The sequence below is a fragment of the Felis catus genome, chromosome B4 (assembly GCF_018350175.1).
Source record: "Felis catus isolate Fca126 chromosome B4, F.catus_Fca126_mat1.0, whole genome shotgun sequence".
In the NCBI taxonomy this organism is placed as follows: domain Eukaryota; kingdom Metazoa; phylum Chordata; class Mammalia; order Carnivora; family Felidae; genus Felis; species Felis catus.
The window spans coordinates 128,568,241-128,590,214 of NC_058374.1; the positions used below are offsets into that span (position 1 = coordinate 128,568,241).

At 44.0% G+C, this 21,974-nt stretch overlaps 1 long non-coding RNA gene across 2 annotated transcripts; it reads left to right on the plus strand.

The window, feature by feature from the left end:
* The first annotated feature begins 314 nt into the window (after window positions 1-314).
* LOC109501774 lies at window positions 315-18,189 on the plus strand. Of its 2 annotated transcripts, XR_006601088.1 has the most exons (5): window positions 315-942; window positions 1,379-1,486; window positions 2,672-2,835; window positions 4,181-4,245; window positions 17,184-18,189. It is a non-coding gene; the product is annotated as an uncharacterized LOC109501774 (long non-coding RNA). The 2 variants fall into 2 exon arrangements; XR_002744141.2 differs by lacking the exon at window positions 17,184-18,189 and having other exon boundaries at window positions 4,181-4,361.
* Window positions 18,190-21,974: the final 3,785 nt, after the last annotated feature.

Genomic DNA, 21,974 nt, shown 5'->3' on the forward strand with positions numbered 1-21,974 from the left:
TCCTCAGGCAGATAAAGGGACATGTAATGATGTAATACGTAATATGTAATAATATAACAATAATGTAATATATATGTATATATATAATGAAACATATATATGTATATATATATATAATGAAATATTGTTTAACCTTTAACAGAGAGAGAAATCCTGCCCTTTGTGACAACATGGGTGGACCTTGAAGGCATTATGCTAGGCAAACTAAGCAAAACACAGAACAAGAAATACTGCATGATCTCATTTATATGTGGAATCCAAAATAGTCAGACTCATAGAAGCAGAGTGAAGAATGCTGGCGGTGGGGGGGGGCTGGGGTGCGGGGAGAGGAAATGGCACGATATGGGTCAAGGGCACAAAGTCGCAGTTATGCAAGATAAATAAGTTCTGGAGGTCTAATACGGAGACGGTGATGAGAGTTAACAATACTGTATTGTATATTTGATATTTGTAAGAGGATAGATCTTAAATCTTCTCAATAGACACGTGCAAATGGTAACTGTGTAGAGGTGATAAATATGTTAATTAGCTTGATAGTGGTGATCATTTCACAATGTGTGTGCATATGAAAACATCAGGTCACGCATCTTAAGTACATACAATTTTTAATGTCAGTGGTACCTCAATAAAGCTGTTACAAATCTATATAAAGAGGAGGAAGTCAGGCAGGAATCTTCCCACTGTGCGGCCTGCCTCTTTGCACTTCTTTGAATTGCGTTTATCACAGGCTACCTTATGTAAGGATGACGTGAATGTCTGTGTGCCTTTCCCCCTCAATTACAGCCTCTTGGCACGGAGGGCCTCTGTTTCACTGATCTTAATACAGCTACAGCAAACAGCAGGCACTCAATGCTTGTTGGAGAAAAATCCAATCGATTTCACTTTGGCATCAGCTATTCAGTTGGAAGCAGCTCAAGAAACATACGGATATCAGAGAGGAGGGTAAGTCCAGTTCAAAAATTCAACAAATATTTTTTGTGAATGCCCACAAAGTTCCAGGCACCGTGCTGGGCTCAAAGCTCCCAGCGGGCTCTGGTGGGTTTAAGGAGGCAGATGCCCAGGAAAGCACACAGCTTGCCAGCAGCAAAGTACACAGGCCTGGGCTACACAGCTCAAGCCAAGACGGTAGGAGCAAATCCCTAAAGGGAGAGACCTCGGTAGGGTAGGGACTTCAGGTAGTAACTGCTGCAGCTGCCCTCCTAGTTCTTATACTCCCTAAGATTGCATGTTTATTCTGTCAGCTACTCTGTTCCCTGGGCCAAGGGACATGAGCTTTTTTTTTTTTTTTTTTCTCTACATCAGGTGTACAACCCCTGTTTGCAAACCTACCACAGGGAGAAAGCACACACAGAAGGCGTTTGCATTTTGTTTGTTTCAGGTGAGTGGCTTTCAAGGTCCAACTAAGGAGGTCACCTGATCATTCAGTGTTTGAAAGACACCAGCCAGCCACAGGCATCCATCTAACTGACCGGGCCAATGAAAGACGGTGAGCAAATATTCCTGGGAGCTGTATACGGAGGTAGAGACCCGATTTCAGGACCAATACTGCTCAATACTTAAAGGCCAATGCCGAAAAATAAAATGCATTATTCCCCCATTGAAGATGGAAATCACTTGATTGAGTTTTATAGGGTGTGAGGATGACTATTCTTGCGATTTAAATTACCTACTTTACTGGATAGGAGAATCTAAATAAGAAAACCTGGCTCTGCTTTTTAGCCATTAAAAAGTTAATATTCAAGTGTATTTTTGTGGTGCCAATTTGATCCTGAAATTAGATCCTGCTACTGGAACCCAAAGTTAAATGGGCCACAGTTAACTCAGCCTGGGTCTAGGAACTTGGACAGGCCACATCTCTCCAAGACTTCATTCTCTTATCTGTAAAATGAGGGGTTGGACTAAAGCATCTCTAAGTCCCTGCCAGCTTTGCCATTTTAGGATATAAATAGATTCATAATGACAAGGACTCAAGGGCTCCTAAACCTGTGTATGCATCAGGAGCAGCTAAAGGGTGTCTTAAAAAATCAAGATTTTCTGATCCAGCCCTAGAGATTTGGATTCTGTAGGTCTTGTTGGGGGCCTAGAAACAGGCATTTTAAATTGGCTTCGGTGTTTCTGCAAAGCCCATTCTGCAAAGCCCAGCTTCCCTGGCATTTGACAGCCACTGGGAGAACTGAATAGCCAGCCCAGATTGGAGTCATTCTTGTTATTTTAAAAGATCTCATTGGATAAAAACATTGACCTGTCCCTGGTGTCTCTAGCTCTCATCCTGGATTCTGGGCCTTGAAACTAGCTTATGTTAGTAGACATCTTCCAGACCGCATTATTCAAACTCATGTTGGGGGTGGGGGCAGGGGAGAAGTCTTTGTATTTTGCATTTTTTAAAATTCCTTTTTATTATAATACAGTCCCAAAGAGGCAGTGGGTTTTAGGAAGGGGATAAGCCCCTCCAATTCTGGCTTGACTCATTGTGTGACACTGGCTCCGGAACTCTGCCCGGCTGTCCCAGTTTTCCTGGTGTGGAAAATGGGGAGTGCAAGCCGTGGCCTGTCACACATGTCACATGCTGCTAGCACCATTTTTTAAAGCTCACAAGTGCTTTGAGGATTAATAAGGTGCTTGGAAAAAGGGCAGTTTCTAAAACCGTGGTGTTTGGATTCAACATTGACAGAGAGCCAGCAGCGGCATGTGCTGGAAAGAACACAACACCAGAGACGAGCTGATTTGATTCCAGAGGACTGAAGTGTCTAAATGCAACATCCAGGCCAGGCATGCCCTGGCAAAGGACAGCCCCTTCTCAACATGTGAAGCATGGGACGAAGGTCCCGATCTGAGGTTGGGGATGGGGGGGGGGGGTGTTGAGAAACGAGGGAAAGGAGAGTAATGGAAGGAGGGAAACTTGGTAGGGATGTGGGGGGAGGCAGGCAGAATTTAGGGTCCATCTGACTTTCACGGCCATGAATCTAAGGAGAGTGCTGTCAGCTTGGGTATGTGTTTTCTCGGCTGCATCCTGCTTCCTGAGCAGGCACCGAGCCGGCTTGAGGGTTGGGGTTCACTGGGATTTGGATTTTGCTGAGCAAGGACAATGGAGACAGGGCAGGTGGGAGATTTGATGGCGTGGTGGTGGATGGGGTACCCCATAGAGAGAGAGAAGCCCCTTTAAAGTGCACATCACGGGAAGAAGGAGTGAAATGTGCTCTCCCTGAGGGATGGGGGAAAAAAGGTGAGCTACCAATTTACCCAGCAGGGTAGGATATCCTCCCTTCCCAGGGAGGATAAAGGTTAGAAGTAGCACCAAAAGGTTAAGGAAACAGCCGGAGCATGGGAGGCGCATCCCCCTTCGTAACCAACTTCCCGGAAGTTGCTGTGGGAAGTGTGGCTGGCCAATGTTATCTGAGTGTGCAGAACTCTGGATCCCCTCCTCAGGGTCCCCTCCTTCAGGACAATGTTTACTTACAAACTGTGTATGTGTGTACTCACTACTAATCTATTGACTACATCATAAAACATACACAAATACCAGATGTTAACAAAGGATATCGAAGATGAACAGAAGTAGAAGTTCTAGGATTTTCTTCCTGCTCCCCAGAACATCAGTGATTTAACTCCCTGTGTGACACTCCCCTTTTTGGAGAACAACCTTCTAGACCATGCTATTCTGCTTCAGTAGGTCCTGGGTGGGGGACCGAGAGTCCAACAAGCTTTCTGGGATGCTCATGATGTTTGTTAGTCCAGGACCACACTCGGGGTGGGAAGGCTCTGGGGTTCAGGGTACAATTGTAGCTCCAGTCATTAGTGGAAAACAATGATGCCTTTTTTGGGGGGTCGGAGAGTAGTAGAGGTAAATAAGTAAGGAAGGGACCTAATGTGTTTTTATGTAACTGCATTGAGCTCTCTAATTTAAAATATCTTAGTTCAGTCTGACAATAACACAAATCATACCCATTTTACAGATGAGAACCTTGAACTTCAATGATATTATATATTTACCTGAATTTGTACAGCAAATAAGTGCAGAATAACAAATATGGACGCCGGTCTGTTTTCATACTAAAAACAAATACACATTTATTGTAGGGAAAATTAGAAGGGCACATAGACAAAAATTAAACTTTTTGTTCCCAGCACCCCAAAGCAGCTGCCACCAACATGTTGCTTTTATTTTGTTTTGTGTTTACAGGAATTCGGATCCTTTCTTGCATGAGCCGTGGATCTGAGTTTGAATCTTGGCTGTATTCCTAATGAGTAAGACCTTGGGCAAGTCACCAAACTCTGTGCCTCAGTTTCACCATCTTGAAAATGGGGATGACAATAGGACCAAAATAGAGTATTTGTGAAGATAAAATGAGTTGTATGTAAAATGCCTGATCTACCACTCCTTGGCAGATAGAGAGCGCTCAGTAAATATTGCCAATTATTATTTTTATTACCACTAAGACCAGAAAGGAGGGAGACACGTCTACTGCATAAGTTATACAGATTTAGCTGTAGCGACATTCCAGAAATTCTCAGATTCGAGTCGGCTCACTGTGAGGGGAAGTGGGGAGGCTTGCAGATCTTGTTAAATACACAGTTTATAAGCACGCCCCCTCAGGGTTCTGAATCAGTAAATTTGGAAAAGGAACAGGAGCCCAAAATTAAAATAAGCTCCCTGAGTTGGTTGTGTGGCCAGTGGCCTGGGGACCACATGTTGAGGAAACCTGCTTGTTCATGTCTCAGTATTTCTGTTTAAGGGGGTGTGTTTGATCTTTCCATTGCTTCAGGCTTCTCCCTACAAGCATGCACAGTGGTTAAGAAGTCTGGATGCCAGTGTTTAAATATCACATTATTATTATTTTGCTATTTATCTCAGGCAGGTGTTTTGAATTCAGCTGGCCTGAGTCTCTCTCATTCCCCAGCAGCCAAGCTGGGATGCAGAGTTCGGCTCAGCTCCCAGAGCAGACTCTGATGGCTTCCCTTCAGCCTCTCCTAACCCAGGCTGAGCGGGGCAGTGTCTGCTCCAGCTGCTTGCGAATTAGTTCACACGATCGGCCAGCAAGGAGTGCCAGTGTGCCCAGCTCCACAAAGATGGCCCACCATGGGGTCCCCAGCATTGCACACAGGCTCTGGAGCACAGTAGAGCTCAAAAAATGCTTGCTGGGAATGAGTGAACTCAGTTGCATAGACTTTCCTTTCACAAAACAACCAAGGTGTGTTGAACAAAATTAATCCACCATGCACATTTTGTGTTAGAACATGGGTCAGAAATCTCTGCCCTGAAGGCATTTTTCAGAAGCCCAAACAGAGTAGCACAAGCTCTTTGACTTGGGAAGGAAAAAAACTTAGCTGAAGGAGACCTAGTGGGGGTGTGATCACAAGCCTGGCATACCTCAGGGGCTCCACCAAATGTTGGCTCCTGTCCCCTTTCCTTTTCCATCCAAAGATTCAGTAGTCTAGGATTCCAAAAGGTGACAGACATCTTGAGACAGAGGTTTACTTATAGATGTGGAAACCAAAGCCCAGAGAGGTTAAATCACATGCCCAAAGTCACACAGCAAGTAAATGCCTTAGTGGGTTTGAATTTGAGCCAGAGGCTGGTTCCTGACTTCAGAGTCCTTTCTTCAAGCTTCTAGAGGTTGGCTCCCTAGCCATTTACATCAAAATTACACCTGGCTGGTTCAGTTGGTGGAGCACGTGGTTCTTGACCTTGGGGTTGTAAATTCCAGCCCATGTTGGATGTAGAGATTACTTTTTATATATATATATATATATATATATATATATATATATATATATATATATATATAAAATGGCACCTAAGTCGTGCAAAATGCAAATCAAGGGTCCCACCTTGTTGGATCAGACCTTCCTGGAATGGAGGCCAGGAATCTACAGTTTCCATAAAAGGAGCCTTACTCTGGATCAAAAGTCAAACAGACCTTAGTACAATAAGTAAAGGTCAATTTCTATAAAAAACAAACAACCCTAAGCAGGTAAATCACATTTGCACTAAAGTTCAAGCACCACAGCAACTCAATGTCTTCTACGTAACTAAGGAGATCCCTAAATTCATCCCATAGAGGATCAGATTCCCAACCGTACCCAGTCGTTATTTATAAAACAAAATGGTGGGGCGCCTAGGTGTCTCAGTCGGTTGAGCCTCCGACTTTGGCTCGGGTCACTATCTCAAGGGTTTGTAGGGTTGAGCCCGCATCAGGCTCGCCGTTGTCGGCGCGGAGCCCTCTTTGGATCCTCTGCGCCTCCCCTGCTCCTGTGCTCTCTCAAAGGTAAATAAACTTTGAAATAAATAAATAGATGAATGAATGAGTGAATGGTCTTAATGGCGGTCACCGTTGCTGCCCCCTCACCAAAGGGGTGACTTGAAGAAGCCAGCCAGAAACAACAGGAACAGGCTCTCGCAAGGCCCCAGACGGCTCTGCCAAATTTCTCACATTCAGATCCTGGAGTCATCGCCCATCAGGACCTATCAGGACCCGGGCAAGGGAGTTGGGGGAGTGGATTAAAACACGCGTTTTGAAGAGGCTGCAATGGAAAGCCGGAGTCCCTGGCGAGCTAACCTTGGAGAAAGACGACACCAGAGACACTGTAGATGAGTGTGCTCGGGATGACAAAGGCAAGGACTCGGCGCTCCCCGACTTCCTGCGCAATATGCCTTCACCTGAAGTTTAGCTAACACCCTGTCTCTGGGGCCTCTGTTGCTATCAGATTTATGCCTTACGAAATGTCAAAAGGGAGGCACTGCTTCTCCAGTACAGCAGGAAATTTCTTTCTTTCTTTCTTTTTCTTTTTTTAACGCAATGCCCTCCTGGAGGATTTTTGCAACCCTGGATAAATATTTCTCTGTCAATTCAAACGGAAAAGAGCTTACACCTTCTCAAGAAGGGCACCGTTTTCCTCTTCGTGCAGTGCTCCAGGGCAGAGGGGGAAACGTTTCCCTTCCGCCCCTTCAGTGCTTTGGCCGGTCTAATAATTAAATTGACATAAGACGGTTTAACAGGAGAAAAACAAATTTAATTACGTACATCCTGGAGTGCCATAAAAAATATGACCCCCAAGGACAATTCTGGCAATGGTGGCTGATATGCCATCCTGAGCTAAGGAATCGGCTAGGGACCTGGGGCTTCAAAGTGGGGCAAGGTGATTCACAGAACAAAAGAGGACCAGATGTTTGGTAATTAGAGGTTTGCCCTGCCACACAGATAGGTCATTTCAGATAAAAAGTCATCACTGATAATAGCTCTCTCTCTGGGCCAGTCTCCCTATCTAAGCGTAGCTATGGGAGAGAGAAAAAAGTTTTCTTTGAATCTGCCGGGTCTTGATTGCCTTCAGCTCAAAATAATCCACATGCCAAAGTGGCATATTGTGGGGTCACCTGTTGGGCTCCTTCTCATCTGCAAAGCAGCCGAGTCAAGCATCCTGGGCAGTGTGTGCCCAGCACTAAGGCGTGTGCACCAAGAGCGGAATCCCAGGTGCCTTCACCAGACTTACCTGCAGAGGAGATAATGAATCGCTGTTATTAAATCAGGCAGAGTTCTTTCTTTTCTGCATGGTGCCCAGCAGCCTGACTGCCAAGGCAAACTGGACGTAACTCTAACGACTTCGAACTCCAAATGGTCTCTGAGTGTAATGCACCTTTCGCAGGCCACACCTCCTCCAGGAAGCCTGCTGGTACTTCTGCAGCCCAGTAGTTCTTTCCACAGGGAAACTAACATGTCCTGAGTGACTGCCTTTGGCCAGGGGCAGTGAGGACATGATCTCATTTATTCCTCCACACAACCTTGTGAAGTGGGCATTATTAAGCCCATTTTATTATTGAGGAAACTGAAGCCCGGAGTTTAGGTTAGGAAGTTCAACAGAAATCTCACCTCCCCCACTCTTCAGGTGGGTGATGTGGGGCAGGTTGCTTAACTTTTCTGAGCTTTATGGCCCCATCTATAAAATGAGGAGTATACTGTACTTTCCAGGTTCATGGGTTCAGTCATTGCAATTATGTATATAGGGCTCAGCATTGTGCCTGGCATAGAGGAGACATTTAATAAAATGGTGGCTGTTGCTATCACTATGATTAACTCTACTAAGGCAGAGAGGGGCAGAGGAGGGATCCAAACTTGGGTCAGGGTGACTCCAGAGCCCATGGACTTTCCTAGGTGTGCCCTGATGTCTGCATCTCTGAAGGTTTATACTCTTAGATGTTCATCATGTGTGTGTGTTTTCTGTCCAGCCTCTGAGCACATAGGTATGAGATAGACTTTCTTTTCATTTGCCACACTGCCAGGTTCTGGTGTGCAGGAGAAACATACTAAACACCTAAACATGGTTCAACCAGAGCCCTCCCAGACTAATGGCAACTTTCCAGTCCTTTCTCTCCAAGCATTGGCATCCAAGTATTGAATCTACAAAAAATAGTAAAGAAAACCATATTGGAAGATTTATTAGTTATCCTGAATATCTTTAAAAGAATCACAAACGGATTAGGAAAAAACCCCATGGAAACAAACCAGATCAAATAAGATTAAATATATGACAAAGCATGTTGTGACAGAAGCCCCCTACACCGACCTTCTTTGGTGTATGTGGGAAAGACCCTCTGAGTACAAGAAGAAAGCCAGAGCAAAGTGGCGATCTCATCTTGGCTTGTGCGTTCCCATTCTTGTATTTGGGAAAAAGCACCTTCTCCTGAGAAGTTGAAAACAGGGATCTGAAATCCCTTTCCTACTTGGGGACTAGCCTTTGTCTTACGGCCTGGCCCCTTTGGCTTACAAGGGAGCAGTGTGGCCCGGTACTAAAAACAAGGGTTCTGGAGATTCTAGAATGGCGTCTCTATCACAGCAGGAACACATGTTATTCACTGTTGTACTTCCAGAGCCAGGAACAGAGTTGAATGAGTGAATGAATGAATGAGCAAACGAATGTACCAGGAGTGCCTGGGTTTGCATTCCAGTACCACCTCTGGTTAGCAGGATCAGTTTTCCTGTATTTGTTTGCCATGCTGTGTGACAAATTGCTACAAACTTAGTGGCTTAAAAGAATACAAATGTATTACCTCACAGTTTCTGCGGCCTGGGAATCTACTTAGGGTCTCACTGGGCTGAAATTAGAGTTCTGGCTGGGGCTGCAATTCTCAGCTGAGGTTTGAGCTCCTCTTCCAAGATGACGGATCTTTGGCAGAATTCCTTTCCCTGTGGTAGTAGGACTGGGGTCCCTGTTCTGCCTCTGGCTGTTGGCCATGGAACATTCTCAGATCCCAAATGCTGCCTGCACTTTCTTAACACATAACTGCCCTAGGTGGCTCACGACATAACTCTGCTTTCTTCCAGGCCGGCAGAAACACATCTCTCTCATCTCTGTTGTTTGTAACTGCCGGACCCTCTAAGAGCACACCTGATAAGGCCAGGCCCACCCAGGATGAGCTCCCTTTGGATGGACTCAGCTGATGAACAACCTCAGTCACATCTACAAAAATCTATTTTGCCATATAATGTAACACAACCACAGGACATCACAGGAGTGACGTCCTATCATAGCCACTGGTCTTGCCCACAGTCCAGGACAAGGGGTTATACAAAAGCATGGGTCACGGAGGGTCATTTTGGAAGTCCACCCACCACAGTTCTTTAGTTGTAGAAGGAGAATACTAATAGCATCTACTCTGCGATATTGTTATGAGGATTGTACAACATGACATAGATGAAATGCCTGTCATGGAATAAGTGCTTAATAAATATAAACTATTATTTACATTGATATAGGAGTCTCATGTGAGTCTCCAGGGCATGCCTCCAGAATATCCCCTACCTCTGTACATTGGAAAAAGTTAGATTCAGACAGCCAAGAGCAACTTTATTCAAGCAGATCCTTTGTCAATAGCAGTTTCTCAGACTTTCCCCTTCCAGATGGAAGAATGTAGACACAGATTCTTGAATGGTCTGGAGTATACCTGAAGGAACCAAGCACTGAAAAATTTCTTAGAAGTCTTATGTTGAACTTTAAACTAAAAAAAAAAAAAAATCATGAGGATTTGGATTTAACTCCAAAATCTGTATTTGCTTTAACGATCATGGAAACATCTGCAAACAACACGGATACGTCAAGAAGGCATACCAAATTTACCCTGCCGCCTCTGGAGTCCCCTGACACATCAATGTGTCTGTCAAACCCTAAAGGAGAGGTCTCCCCAACTTTAAACAATTTTTTAAAATGTTTATTTATTTTTGAGAGAGACCATGAATCGGGGAGCGTTAGAGAGAGAGGGAGACACAGAATCTGAAACAGGCTCCAGGCTCTGAACTGTCAGCACAGAGCCTGACACGGGGCTCGAATTCATGAACTGTGAGATCATGACGTGAGCCAAAGTTGGACACTTACTGACCGAGCCACCCAGGCACCCCATCCCCGACTTTTTATCTCCTTGATCGTGTACTACAATGAGGACATTTGTTTGAGCCGATTCTTTAATATGTGTATAATTATTGATAAATCAGATGCATGTACTACAGTGTAATATATTAAATCCCTAAGAAAACATCTCAATTTCAAAAATAGAAATTTAAAAAAGATGAGATACACAATAAATATGGGGCACCTGAGTGGGTGAAGCGAGTTAAGTGTCCAATTCTTGGTTTGGGCTCAGGTCATGATCTCACCATTTGTGAGTAAATAAATAAACATTGCAAAACAAAAATAAATAAATATGAACAGAAGTTCTAACGTTTCCTCCCTGTGCCCCCAGTGGATCATGTTGTAAGACCCCTGGTGTAGACCCCTCCTTTGGGGGACCAATAACCAAAAGGATGCGTTACAGATCCTGCTGGCCACACCCATCTTCCTATCCCTGTCTCCTGTCCTCAGGGAGGCTCCTGGGTGTGGGACAAAGGCAAGTAGGAGCTGCAGATTTCCCAACACAAGAAACAAAACCTTTGGGAGAAAGAGCATAGGAAGACAAAACCTTCTTTCTGCTCTCTCATTGTCTCTCTTCTTCCTTTTGCTCTCACTCTGTTTTTGTTTTTTGTTTGTTTGTTTGTTTGTTTGTTTTAATTACTTTTTGCTTTGGAAGGCAAAAAAAGGCCCAGAGCAAAGACAGGGTTGGAATCTAGCACTTATGGGATAGCAGGCTATGTGACAGGTTCCGCACTGGATGCTTCTGGGTCCACTATCCCTCTCGCTCAGTGCAGCATGCTTGCTGGGTGGCTGTTAGAGTCCTGGTTTTACACGTGACAGGGATGGAGAAGTAATTAAACTGAGCCCAGCTCTACACAGTGGAATTTGCATTCTAACTTCTGTTCAACTCCAGTGCCTCAGATTTAACCACTTTGTAATTTCTGAAGAGATTTTGTTATATATTTCAATGCTGTTAAAGAAGGGTTGCATATGTGGAAGGTTAGGATCGAGTGGGTATGGGTGATATTGGAGACCCTCCACTCTGGCCCACTACAGTTTGTCAATATTGGAATTGAGCCAAAAGATGCTCCTGCTGAAACTGTCTCCAGAAATCACCTAGGCCATGATCACCTAGGTCAGAGAACTACAGCTTGTAGGCCAAACCCAGCCACCACCTGTTTTTGCAAATAAAATTCTGTTGGAACACGTTCATGTTCACTTATTTACATATAGTCTATGACTGCTTCTATGCTACAGAAGCTGAGTTGAGTGGTTTTGACAGAGACCATATGGCCTCCAAAGCCTAAAATATTTTACTGTTTGGCTCTTTACAGGAAAAGTTTACTGACCCCCATCTAGTTCAGAGACCTGAGACCTTCAAGCTATTTTGATCGTGTGCTCCTATTAGTAAAACCACACACACACCCCCACATCCTTTGAACTACATAGGTATATTTGTTTATTTAGAAAATATTTAAATGTACTACCATTCTAATAGATATTTTTCATCAGAGGACACCCAAACTAGAAATTTAAAATGAACTGAAAATAAAGGTATAAAAAGGTACAGAAAATAAAGGTATAGAATTTTTTCCAACACTCCTATGGATCATTTTGACCCTTCTTTGGTCTAGAGGTTTGGAGACTGATCTAGATCATGATTTTTAAACTTCATGCCTAGAAAGGAGCTATTATGGGTTCCATAAATAATGTAAGAATTGTGTCCAATGATATGGATTTGAATTCAGAAAAAACACAACTCTCTCACATGTATCCCCCTGCTGTATCATGTGTATATGACAGATTTCATTCAAAAAGAGGATTTTATAGTTAAGAATAGTTTACTTATCTTTTTAATGTTTTTTTAAAATTTATTTTGAGAGAGAGAGAGAGAGAGAGCACACAAAGGGAAGGGGCAGAGAGAGGGAGAGAGAGGATCCCAAGCAGGCTCTGCACTGCCAGCACAGAGCCTGATGTAGGGCTCAACCTCATGAACCATGAGATCATGACTAGAGCCAAGATCAACAGTTGGCTACTTATCTGACTGATCCACCCAGGCTCCCCTATGGCTAAGAAGAGTTTACAAACGGACCAGACTTATTTAGGCTGGTGCTGGAAGCCAGACAGAAAGCACCATTTGGGTCTCAAATAAATACTTTATTTCCAAGCAGCACATTTTAGGCACCAACTTGCCATAAAGAAAGAAAAACACTTTGGACTTACTGACCTGGTCATTGAAGATCCAGGACATCCACTGGGCTTTGCTTTTAAAGAAAATCAAGGTCATTTGATTACAAAGACACAAACCCTAACATCCCATCTCTTATCCAGGTGGCTGTGTGAGCAGGTGGGCTTGGGGCCTTCTTGAGAAGCCAGGTCTCTGTCTCTCTGTCTGTCATTCTTGCTGCGTGCCTACTTGAACATGTGCATCCCTAGCATCAGAAAGCAGTAAGGCATTTATACCTCATGCCTGAACCACACATTCAGCATCTGACCCGAACTCTGCGGTGAAGAAGTGGGCTTGTGGGAAACTCTGGCTGAAGTGAAGCCTTGACCACCACCTTGTGTAAGCATGAAGGGTGGTTTGAGAGTCAGGGCTTCAGCGATCCTACCTGCTTCATCCTTTACTTCTAAGAAACATGAAAAAGAGTTGGAGAGTGGGGGCCTACTTACAAGAAGAGGCTAGTGGCTGGAATGACATTTTCAAATCAGACAGAGGGGCGCCTAGGGAGCTCAACTGGTTGAGCATCCGACTTCAGCTCAGGTCATAATCTCAAGGCTCGGGAGCTCAAGCCCCGCACTGGGCTCTCTGCTGTCGGTGCAGAGCCCGCTTCAGATCCTCTGTCTCCCTCGCTCTCTTTGCCCCTCCCCCTGTGCTCACTCTGTCTCTCAAAAAATAAATAAATAAATAAAACATTAAAAAAAATTTTTTAAGTCAGGCAGAAGTGGATTCAGCTCCTGTTATGAGTTACTTAACCTGAACCTCTTTTGCTGTTTCAGGGAACACTACGACTTGCCTTGCAGGCAGTTCTGATGCACTTGAGTGGTTTTCTATATATAAAATCAGACACAGCATAGACCAGTGCGCATTGCATGCGTCACAAGGATTAAAGCATAATCATAGCAATGACATTAATATTATTAAACTTTGTGGTGCTAACCAAGAAAGATGCTCTGTCTTCTCCCTGGATATCCCTGCCACACCCAGACCATCACCAATACCTCTGAAGTCTCCACTGAATCCTCTTTCGTCTCACATTCCTCCCTTCTGTACTGTCTACCACTCCTCAAACCCATTACTTCCTCGATTTTACATTTTTTATTCCTTGTAAGCAAGCATCTTAACTTCTCACACATTTGCTAAGAAGATTGAGTGAACCTTGTCTGTGGACAGCGCAATGCAGATGCCCATTATTACAATTGCCTTGTTTTTAAATCTGCAAAATCATTATGTGGCTACAGACTGGAGGTTAGACACCCACTTGCTGCATTTTTTTTGCAGCAAAACACCCCAATTTCAATAGCCAGGTGCATTTTATTTTCCTACTCTGGGTTCATTGTTAGGGCGTCAACTCCCATAAATTTCATTTAATCTGTTCTGGACTAAGAAACAAGATAACTCCAATTCCTTAAAATCGTGAACTGGCTCTCTGTTTGGCCAAGGGTGTCCCGCCCTAGAGGACAGAACATGAACTTCACCGCCCGCCTGTAAAGGTATTTACTTTCACGTTTCAGAGGACTTCCGTTTACTCTTCACATTTGGGCTGTGTGCTGAGGGGCAGTGGTGAACATTGAATCCCTCCTACGTCTTTACTCCATTTGCTCGTGCAGCAAACCATGATTGTGTGCCAAACATGTTCCAGTTGGAAATAGAGTTTTGAAGTATCATTTTCCCCCCAAAGAGCAGCTCCAGGCACGGCTCAGAAAGATCCTCTGACTCACCAGACTGCAGTCAAGGCTTTGGCCACTCTGTGGTTTTCGGCTGGACCTTGGGGTCCTCTTCCAAGCTCATTGTGGTTGACTTGTGGTTGTAGGACTGAGGCCCTTGCAGCTAGGAAACAGCCCTTCTCCAAGACAGTTTTGCTTCCTTCTTGATGTCAGCAGGATCATCTCTCTGAGTCTCACTTTGTTTCCCTTTAACTTGAGAAAAATTTCAGATTTATGAAAAAGTCACAAGATAGGACAGAGAGTTCCCATAGATCCCACACACACCTTGTCCTACCATTAACAGCACATGTGAGTGTGGTATATTTATCACAATGAATGAACCAATGATGAACCATTATTATTATTAACTCAAATTCTGATTTTATTCAGATTTCCTCTTGTTTTTCCCAGTATTGTTTTCCATTCCAAGATCCTGCTCAGGATCCCACATCCCATTTATAGTTTGCAATCTCCATTTACGAACAATCTATGTCTGGTTTCAAAAAACACTACGTCACTTCAGAGGTTGTACAGGTGCCTCAAGAGTATTTCTCACTCTTCTTCCTCCTGTCCAGTGGGATATCGCTGTTATTTACTTATCTATAAGTACACTCATCTGGCACACTGTAACCATTATTGCTTCAAACAATATGTCATATTTTAGGTCAATTAAGAACAGCAACAGGAGCACCTGGGTAGCTCAGTTGGTTGAGCGTCAGACTTTGGCTCAAGTCACGATATCATGGTCCATGAGTTTGAACCCCGCATTGGGCTCTGTGCTGACAGCTCAGAGCCTGAAGCCTGCTTTGGATTTCTGTGTCTCCGTCTCTCTCTGCCCCTCCATCACTCATGCTCTATCTTTCTCTCTTTCAAAAATAAATAAACATTAAAAAAATTAAAATTAAAATTAAAAAAAAAGAATGACAACAATAAACTATTTTATTTTACCTTCATTTATTCCTTCTACAACATCCTCCCTTTCTTTACGCACCTCCAAGTTTCAGTCCCATATAATTTTCCTTCATCCTGAAGAACTTTGAACATTTATCGTGGGGCTGGTCTGTTGGCAGTAAAATCCCTCCAATTTTGTTCGTCTGTGAAGTCTTTACTTTTCCTTCACTTTTGAAGAATTTTGCTAGATATGGATTTCCAAGTTGGTAGGGTTTTATTCTTTCAAAACTTTAAAGATTTTACTCTTTCTCTCTTCTCTCTCGCATGGCTTCTGATACAAAGTTCCGCATGATTCTTACCGTTGTTCTATCGCTAAGGTGTTTTTTTCTTGTGGCTTCTTTTATGATTTTCTCTTTGTCTTTGGTTTTCTGCAGGTTGAATATGAATGCCCTGATACATTTGGTTTTGTTTTTACTTATCCTCATTGGTGTTCTCTGGAACATCTGTGGTTTGGTGTTGTCATTGATTTTGGAAAATTCACAGCCATTATTACTTCAAATATTTCTTTTGCTTCACTCTGTCTTCTGACAGTGTTTCAGTTATATGTGTAATTTCTCCTGATGTTGACCCACAATTTTTGGATGCTCTATTCTGTTTTTTTTCCCTTTGAATTTTCTTTTTGGGGTATTTCTGTTGACCTATCTTCAAGCTCACTGGACTTTTTCTTGGCTATGCCAAGTCTGTTGTCAAGCCCACTGAAGGTGTCCTTCATATCTGTTGCTGTGTTTTGATTTTTTTTAACTTTTTATTTATTAAAATTTTTTTTCAATGTTTATTTTTGAGCGACAAAGAGAGACAGAGCATGAGAGGAGAGGGGCAGAGAGAGAGGGAGACACAGAATTGGAAGCAGGCTCCAGGCTCTGAGCTGTCAGCACAGAGCCCGATGCAGGCTTGAACCCACGAACGGTCATGCCCTGAGCTGAAGTCAGAGGCTTAACCAACTGAGCCACCCAGGCGCCCCACTGTGCTTTGACTTTTAGCATTCACTTGATGGTTTCCTGGAGTTTCCACTTTTCCACTTACATCACCCATCTGTTCTTGAAGGTTGTTTACTTTTTCCATTAGATCTCTTAATATATTAATTGTAACTATTTTAAATTCTGTCAGATAATTCTGACATCTGTGTCATATCTGAGTCTGGTTCTGATGATTATTTTGTCTCTTCAGACTGCTTTTCTTGCCTTTTGACCAACCTTGTAATTTTTTGTTAAAAGCCAGACATGCTGTATTAGGTAATAGAGGATCAGGTAAATAGGCCTTAAACATAAGGATTTATGTTACTCTGTCTACAAAATGTGCTGTATTAATGTTTGCTGTAACTACAGGTGCCAGAGGCTTCCCATTCCTCAATGCCCTTATTTGTATCTCTCTTTTTGACACTGGGCTTCCTTCAGTACCCTCCCCAGAGACAGTCTGTCCCTTGCTGCTGTTTCGGCCCAAATCCACTATTGTTATATGGGAGCCCTATTGGTGTGGTGGAAAGGTATGAGGAATGGGGAGCAGTCTACACCTTCCAGTTAAATCTCAAGTCTTTTGGGGGTGTCAGGGTGGCTCAGTCCGTTGAGCATCCAGCTCTTGATTTGGGCTCAAGTCATGATCTCATGGTTGTGAGATTAAGCCCTGCAGTGGGCTTGGTGCTAAATGTGGAGCCTGCTTGGGATTCTCTCCTTCCCTCTCCCTCTGCCCCTCCCCAACTTGCATGTGCACATGCGTGCTCTTCTCTCTCTAAAAAATAAATTAATTAATTAAAAATCACAGTCTTTCCCTGGATTTGTGTCTTGGGGCTGTGACCTTCATAACTATTTCTCCAGTGATACAGTTGTTTTTCCCCCTTCCCTTGTCTCCTCCCTCCTTCCCTGGCTATAGTGTTTTTTTATCTGTTTCTTGGAAGGCCTTATCCTTATTGACTATGTTTTTCCTCCCTGTAGGTGATCTGGGAATGTTGAAGCAGGCTGGAGTGGGACGATCCTTCCAGGTGGATAGCTCTGGCAAAGCTCTTCTGAAGGTCAGGCCTTTGTAATGGAGAAGGCTCCTGGTGTATTTCCCTCCTGCCAGCAGAGCCAAGAAGGGATCTTTCTTGGATCTTCAGCATGTGAACCTGGTAGGGTTCCTGGAGGTTAAAAACTCACAAAAGTGTGGGTCCTTCTAAGACTGTGGCCCCCAGGAGTTTCTCACTCTCATGGTCATCCACACTGAGCCTCCAGAAATTTGTCAAAATTGCCTTCTGAGTCTTCCTACCAGCTTATGACCCCCAAAATTTCTCTTCTTGGTAAGCAGATCTCACCTGTGTCTCTCTGGATTTTAGGGTGGCAGTTTCTCTTACAACTAAGGCCATCTCATGAGTCAAAAAACTTCATTGATTTTTCATGTTGTCCAATTTTTTCTTGGTGTAGGGTGGGAATAAAAATTTCCAAGCTCTTTACATGTCCAAGTTGAAACTGACAGTCCTGTATTGACTTTAAAAAATGTTTATTTATTTATTTATTTGGAGGGGTGGGCAGAGAGAGAGGGAGAGAACCCCAGGCAGCTTGTGCTATCAGTGCAGATCCTGACACAAGGCTCAATCTTACAAACCATGAGATCATGACTTGAGCCAAAATCAAGAGTCAGATACTTAACCAACTTAGCCACCTAGGAACCCCCCCCCCCCCATATACCCCCCATATCAACTTTTTTAAAGAGTGCACCTGATTATGTCAGGATCACTCAGAATAAACTCCCTTTTGATTAGTCTAATACCAGGAGAGAAATTCCCTGTGTACATACATATCACCCACACTCAGTGGGAGGAGACTACATATAGTATATACACCAGGGGGTGGGAATCTTGGGGGCCATATTAAAATTCTGCCTACTACAACTTGCCAGAGTAGGTGACATTTGAAGTTAGTTTTAAAAAAACAAGTGGAAGGAACTGACCTGGAAGTGGGGGGAGCACACAAGGCAGAAAGAATTGCACATAAAAGAAAGAGAAGTCATTGAAAAATGCCATCGAGATCCAGATGCTATGTCCAAACTCATCAAACTGTACACATTACATACATGCAGATTTTTGTCTACCAATTATACCTCAATAAAGCTAAAAGAAAAATCCAGGCATTGACTTCCTTTACTTTGGGATTGTGTCTTGAAGTTTTTGGTTGGAGAAATGTCCTCAGGAACTCACTGTGACAACACACGTAGCTAGCCAGCAAGAGTTAAAAATAAAGAATTCTCTCCATCAACCAAGAAAACCTCAGATTATTAGTTTTGAACGACAGGAGGTCTAGGTCACCCGAGGCTCCCAGTGAATGCTTGCCTGGAGTCATGGTAGTTGGGTTGACAGATATGGTTCTTTCCTTCCAGAAATGCTGCCACCTTGGTTCTAATGAACCAAAGCTTTAATGAACAAGGTCTTTCCAAAGAAGTGTTGTGTCTCTTCGAGTAAGTCTTGTTAAACCTTTTCCTTATTTTTTTCCCTCAAACAGAAGTTAAAACAGCAACAACAAAGCCACCCTGCACCCCCCCCCCCATTTGGTCCAGGGGGAGAGTTGGGATAATTCTCGATTGTTTCCCATTTGTAATTATAGAAATGCCTTTCTTTTCTTGGACTGTCATGTTACCGGACATTTCTAGTGAAGATGTTTACATTCCTGCAACACATTCAGAACACGTGAGGCAGCCGCTCTGCAGGGAAATGGCATTGACGGTTGCCATGGGAACTGTGTGAAGTCACAGAAAGTAGATTATCTCATAATGCATTACCCTGTGTCAGAAACCAGCAGCCTGCCCGCGGAACAAACCACCAATTAACAAGCGACAATTCAGGGCCAGAGAATAGAAGCAAAATAGAGGCCGGCCTTGGAAAGGTCATGTTCAAGCTAATTTATTGGTTACTCTGCGCTACTCAAACCTATTCTGATTGCTTTCCACCCATAGAAATCTATTTCAACCAGTCCAGACTTCTATAGGGGGAAAATCCAGAAAAATGGAATTTTGACATTTTAGTGAAATGTTTAGGATCCATTGTTGCTGGGTTTTTTTTTTTTTTAATCCTTTTGCTCAATCAGTGAGATTTTCAAATTAAAGTTTTTGTCTTTTTATTTCTAGAAGTTTAAAAAAAATTTTTTTAATGTTTACTTATTTTTTTTTAATTTTTTTTTTCTTTTTTTCAACGTTTTTATTTATTTTTGGGACAGAGAGAGACAGAGCATGAACGGGGGAGGGGCAGAGAGAGAGGGAGACACAGAATCGGAAACAGGCTCCAGGCTCTGAGCCATCAGCCCAGAGCCCAACGCGGGGCTCGAACTCACGGACCGCGAGATGGTGACCTGGTTGAAGTCGGACGCTTAACCGACTGCGCCACCCAGGCGCCCCAAAGTTTACTTATTTTTGAGACAGAGAGAGACAGAGTGCGAGCAGGGGAGGGGCAGAGAGGGAGGGAGACGCAGAATCCAGAGCAGGCTGCAGGCTCTGAGAGCCCGACGCAGGGCTCTAATTCACGAACCATGAAATCATGACCTGAGCCTAAGTCAGGCACTTAACCAATCAGGAGCCACCAGGTGCCCCTGTTTCTGGAAGTCTTTCGGAGGCCGTTAGCTTAGCAATTAAGGGCGTAGGTCCTAGTATCAAACTACTTGGGTATAAATTTTGGCTTTGCCTCATTAGCCCTGTGGCGTTGCATAGATGACTTTGCTCCTCCAGGCCTCAGTCTCCTCACCTCTAAGATGGGAACAATAATAGCATCTACCTCTCCAGTAAAAGTTTCCACCTCCTGGGCTCAGCATAATGCCTGCTCATATTAAGTGTTCAGTATGTGTTTAGCAGTGTTATCTGATGAAAGTACTCATGTTTTCTTGCAAAGAATTAAGGAATTTTGAAAAGCTCATCTTGTGAAGAAAAGCAATGAAAGGAGAGGGAAAAAAAAAATCTGTGTTTACCGCAAAGTCTAACATGAACCCACATCAAGGTCACCTGGGAAGCTTTATCAAACCACAGAACACAGGGCCCTACCCTAGACCTGCCGAATCAGAATCTCCTGATCTCAGGCTCAGGCTTATGCATTTTAAATGACCTCCCTAAGAGAGTCAGATTCATTTTAGCAAGCCTAATAATCACTTATTGCGCTCATAAGAGTCATTTTGTTGTGTTCATGGAAATGCGTTTTTCTAAATCCCATTTTCTGAGCTTGATCAGCACACAGGGGACAGCGGCACAGTAGTGAAAATTTTAACACCCATCTCGGGATTCTGAGGCAAGTAGTAGGAAAACCACACTCCTCAGTGTCTCTTGGTCCCCTCCCCCCACAAACCTCACTTCCTCACTTAGGAGGAGGGGAAATGTCTTGGAATGTCCCCAGATGTTCCTGGGTATGGAGTAGGGTTTTCCATGGACAGAACAAAGATGGAAAAGCCCTTTTCTTCCCTGTGGCAAGCCACTGTCATCTCTGTGTCTCCTGTGGCCCAGACTGCTTCCTGTTGGGGGCCCACCTTCCCTCACCCCCAGATACCTCATAAAAGGCCAGACGGAAACTGGATTGGGGGCCCTGGGACAGAAGCCTCCCACGAGTGGCTTCGGTCACTCCCACTCTAGGTGAGGAAAGAAACTGGGCACTTGTCTCCATATTTCCCCTGGTTCCTGGAATGCACAGGGTCTAGGCAGAGGTGTTCCGGTTTCACAATGGCCTCTCGACAAAACAAAACAACAAAAAACTCTTATTTGTAGCACTTGCTGATTTCCATGGCGTCGATATTTCCACTTATGGCTGACTTTATTCATTTATTTTATTTTAATCTTTTTGAGAGCAGGAGAGTGCGTACATGGGTGGAGGAGGAGAAGAGAGAATCTCAAGCAGGCTCTGCGTTTAGCCCAGCGCGGGGTTCAATCCCACCACCGTGAGATCCCGACCTGAGCCGAAATCAAGACTCGGATGCTTAATCAACTGAGCCACCCAGGCGCCCCAGCTTATGGCTGATTTTAAGCTACCAAATGAAGTCCCAGAACACAGACTTGGGAAGAGAGAGGCACAATTTGCTCTCGTGAGCCACCCACTCCAGCTCCAGTACAGCTCTGGGCCAAGTCCGAGGACCAGACTGTGGAGCCAGTGGAAATAAATACAAAGGAATTTGCCACTTGGCTAGGTCTAGTTTTGGCTTTAAGCTAGAGGGACAGGGGCGCCTGGGTGGCGCAGTCGGTTAAAGCGTCCGACTTCAGCCAGGTCATGATCTCGCGGTCCGTGAGTTCGAGCCCCGCGTCAGGCTCTGGGCTGATGGCTCAGAGCCTGGAGCCTGTTTCCGATTCTGTGTGTCTCTCTCTCTGCCCCTCCCCCGTTCATGCTCTGTCTCTCTCTGTCCCAAAAATAAATTTAAAAATGTTGAAAAAAAATTTTTTAAGCTAGAGGGACAAAGGAGGGTCCTCCTGCATGATCTGTGGCCCAGCTCATTCGCCAGGGCAGAAGACCACATTGGCCTCAGAATAGCACATAAGTTTCTTCACAAGTGCTGACTTCAGTTGGTTGGCAGTTGTTGCCTAGAGGGGATTCTGAGGCTCTCTCCTGATTTAGCAGCAATGTTTACTATGATCAGATAGCGATGTCTGAAATGAACACAGAAGAGGGGAGTGAAACACACATTTGCCATCCAGGACATGGGGATTCCATTCAGGTGTTCAGGATACACAGAGTTCCCATTAAGTTCCAGGCATTGTTCTAGGCACTAAAGGCAGAACTGTGAGCAAATCAA